The sequence below is a fragment of the Mustela nivalis genome, assembly GCF_964662115.1.
Source record: "Mustela nivalis genome assembly, chromosome: 3".
NCBI classification, from domain to species: domain Eukaryota; kingdom Metazoa; phylum Chordata; class Mammalia; order Carnivora; family Mustelidae; genus Mustela; species Mustela nivalis.
In genome coordinates this window covers 41,835,215-41,839,643 of record NC_139022.1, presented here as the reverse complement: position 1 = coordinate 41,839,643, position 4,429 = coordinate 41,835,215, and the positions used below count along the sequence as shown (strand labels likewise).

General features: G+C 35.7%; 1 pseudogene across 1 annotated transcript; it reads right to left on the bottom strand.

Moving 5' to 3' along the window:
• Window positions 1-2,324: 2,324 nt before the first annotated feature.
• LOC309860997 (HIG1 domain family member 1A, mitochondrial pseudogene) lies at window positions 2,325-3,179 on the bottom strand (annotated as a pseudogene). Its single transcript has one exon. The product of its transcript is annotated as an HIG1 domain family member 1A, mitochondrial pseudogene (transcript).
• Window positions 3,180-4,429: the final 1,250 nt, after the last annotated feature.

Below are 4,429 nucleotides of genomic sequence, written 5' to 3'. Positions count from 1 at the left end.
ACATGATTTCATTGATAGAAAACCCTATAGACTCTAACAAAAATCTGTTCTGATAAATAAAATCAGTATAAGGTTACAAAATCTATACACAAAAGCCAATTGCATTACTATATACTAATAATGAGCTATTAGAGAGACAAATTAAGAAAACAATCTCATTTACGAATGCATCAAAAAGAATGAAATGTCAAGGAATAAACTTGTCCAAGAAGGTGAAAGACCTGTACTCTGAAAACTCCAAGATACTGATGAAACAGACAGAAGATGACACAAACAAATGGAAAGATAAACTGTGCTCATGGATTAGAAGGATTAATATTGTTAAAATGGCCATACTACCCAGAGAAAATTTACAGACTCAGTTCAATCTCTATCAAAATTCCAATGATAATTTTCACAGAAATAGAACAAACAATCTTAAAATGTGTGTTGAACCACAAAAGACCCTGAAAAATCTTGAGGAAAAAAAAAGAAAAAGAACAAAGCTAGAGCCACTATGGTCCCTGATTTCAAATTATATTACAAATCTATAGTAATTAAAACAGTATGGTACTACCATAAAAACATACAAAGATAAATAGAACAGAGAGCCCAGAAATAAACCTATCACTGTATGACCAATAAATTTAAAACAAAGGAGCCAAGAATATACAAGGGGGAAAATGCCATCTCTTCAGTAAATATAATGCAGAGAAAATGGATAGTCACTTGCAAAAGAATAAAACTATCATTACTATCTTATGCCATACGCAAAAATTAACTGGAAATGGGTTAAAATTTTGAAGGTAACATCAGGAACCATAAAATTCTTAGAGGAAACAGTTAATGTACTATAATCAATATAGTCAGGATTCAAAGTAAATCAATTACAACTAAAAAATTGAAGGTGTACTAATATATTTAACAATTTCAAGGAAATAATTATAGAAATATAATATTACTATTTTATATCAGGTGGTAGAGAAAAGGAGAATAGAAGGAAAGAAGAAACTTGCTCATTTTAACATTTCTCATTGTATAGAAATAATATTAAAATTTTTTGTGAAAACATAGATCACTTTCACTAAAAGTGAAAAAAATATTTAATATTACCTTCCATACTAAAACATCCTGAATCATAAACTGAATATAGCGGGCTGGGGCGGGGGGGCGGCAGGCAGGAAATGGACTACTGTGTACTATCAAGTCTAACAAAACAACAGAGGAGGGCTTCCCAACCAATATTTCAGAGCACACTAATGTGGTGCTAGTGGTTATAACCACACTAAGATATCAACCTCATTGGCCTTGTGGATTCAAGAAGGGGCTTAAGTGGGTAGAAGAAGAATCAATGAAACAAGATGGAAATGGGAGGGAGACAAACCATAAGTGACTCTTAATCTCACAAAATAAACTGAGGGTTGCTGGGGGGAGGGGGGTTGGGAGAAGAGGGTGGGATTATGGACATTGGGGAGGGTATGTGTTTTGGTGAATGCTGTGAAGTGTGTAAACCTGGCGATTCACAGACCTGTAACCCTGGGGATAAAAATATATGTTTATAAAAAAAATTAAAAATTAAAAAAAAAAGAAGGGGCTGGACTAGCCAGATTCCCCAAGGGGGATCCCAACCAACAGAAACTAGTCTCTTCTGTTTATACTAGTATGTAGTAAAATATAATCATTTTCAATATAATACAGGGTGAAGAAGGGCACTTAACACTACAGCACAGCATGCATATACAGAATTCTTACACTGTTCTTCATTTTGTCTAAGGGTTTTATTTATTTATTCATGAGAGACAGAGAGAGAGAGAGAGACAGAGGCAGAGGGAAAAGCAGGTTCCCAGAACAACAGGGAGCCTGATGAGAGACATGAGCTGAAGGCAGATGCCTAACCGGCTGAGCCAACCATGGGCCCTCCACTGTCCTTTAGTTACACACTCATCTATTATTTTGTTGTCTGGTAATTTAGTTTAAGAAAACCATAGAAAAGCCCTGGAGAGAATGAAAGTGATAGTCACTAGGTAAAAGGAAATTTGGGGAGGAAAAAATTTGGTTATTTAGGTAGAAATGGTCTCTTTTTTTTAAAGTTTGTTAACATTTATGATTCTTACAGAGAAAATAAACAAGCTTCATACATTTAAAAAGTGTTTTTCACTTAACCTTTGCATTAGTACTTAAAATACACATTTCAACATTTAAAAATTATTCTAATACAACAGCAGCATTAATATAACTCTGCAATTACAAAAGAAGCTAAACTGGGATCCAAGTTAGGTTATTCTCATGTTTACAAGTATGATTCTGAAATAAATATTACTTCTAAATAGCTCTTTATTGGCTTTTTAGGTTTGGATTAAATAAATGTATTTTAGGTTGTGGGGAAGCTTACTATATTCCATGCACTGTTCTGAAAGGATTAAGAGCCAACCAGTCCTAAAAACTGAAGTACCCAATCAATCTGCAAAATAGGCAGAAAAAAGTTAAATGGGATTCCTACATAACATCAAAAGCATGTTTTGATACTAGAATCAAATCAGCAACTAGGAGTACTTCAGGACTGGCACAATGTCCTCTTCATAACTGATTTTATCATAAGAGTTTAAGGAGGAGCATATTTTACCACTGTCTAGTCCATTTAAAAGTGACAGGTTTCTTCTTTTGAGCTAATATGACTCCCCTGAATGACCTAGCTAGTTGACTGGTCATTAGTAATTTGGTAACCAGTCAAATCAAGCCTGCAAGAAAGGAAGCCAATTCTTAAACTACCATATTATCTGACCCATTCAAACGATTTATTTTCAACATAAACATATAAACTCAATATGAGATGCCTAAGTAAAGCAAACACCACCAACAAAACTGAGACAGCTTCTCTTTCTCTAAGGTTTAGGCTTTGCCCAGAATTCCTTATACATGGAATACCCCATACCAAGAGACACTGCTCCCACAACAAAGCCTTGGACTGCCACATGCATGTGGATCAAGTGAACAGACATTTTAGTATTTCCCCTGCTCTTCAATTTATATAATCCATATGTAACAATTGCTGCAAACCTGGCCATTGCAATGGGAACAAACGGTGCCTCTCTAGCTTTTCGGATAAGTTTAGATCCCTGATCTTCATCATATGAAGAAAGAGAAATATCTGTGCCAATTGACATAGTGGCTGAAGAATCCTCCTACAGGGACAGGACTCAGTCTCCAACTGGTTTTCAGAAATGGTCTTAATTATACATTTTTTTCAGACCTGCTAGATTGCAAATAAGATGACTATGATATGCATGAGAAGTAATGGCAAAATTTAAAGAAAGAAGGTAGATAAATAAACTCACTGTTTCTGACGTTTGTTCATTAGATAAAAGCTAATACTTAAATTTAGTTCATGTTGCCACCTGTGAAAGCTGGTATACAAATGGACTACTGGGAAAAATAAAATAGTAACACTAGATATTCAACAAGATAGTAAAATTCAGGATGTTTCTTCTTCAAGGGTAATAGATTTAGCATTCTATGTAGAAGATTTACTTCCAGGACAATTAGACTCCATATCCTCTCTCTAAGTGACCCAAATGGTGTCATTACCACAGCCATATCCCCAAAAGTCTTAACCCCAAAAGTCACCATCACATCAATTCACGAGTCTCTAACTGCAGAGAAGAATGCATTCCAAAGTCCAAGGAAGGATTTTTTTCAAAGTCTAAATGATACAAATGGGAGGACCTGATAGCATAAGCTGTATTTAATGGGAATCTGATATCTCAAGCCATTGGCCAGCCACAATCTCTCTAAAAACAAAAACAAACACCAACAATGACAGGATCAGTAAAAAGCTAGAACTTGTTAAACAAGCTCAAGTTCCATGGCTCCAAGAGGTGCCAAGGTAGTTAAGTGCTATTCATTGGCCCTCTTCTGTATCCTGTTCTACATTTCTTTTTCCCTGCCTCATTACTTTTACTGACCTAGGTTGTTTACCCAGTGGAATGGCCTAGATTTAATCTCTGAGAAGTATGAGCCCCTAGTTATCTTGGATTGCTGCAATTGCACATTTACTGTTTTCCCTGATTGTGGACATACCAAAAGGTATCCTAGCGATGTCCAGCCTCCAGACATACTTGATCCTTTCTGGGGGATCTATTAACAGTCTGAGATCCCTAGATCTTCATACTTATCAGGGTTGATTACATCCAAAAGTACAATAACTTCTTTCTCTGCTGCTCTCTAAGAAAGACTAGATTTTTTTTTTAACTCTTAGAGATATAACACTATTCAATAGCCACCAGTTCAATGCTATATCCTCTACCAAATATACTTTCAGGCTCCCACCCAAAACAATCATCCTTCTGTTTAGTAACTTGGCTGAGAGCCAATGTTTTTTTAGGCAGCAGCTTCCAGGTGATGTGATAGGATTACACGCCTGTCCTACCTGCTTATATCTGGCCCTTGGGTC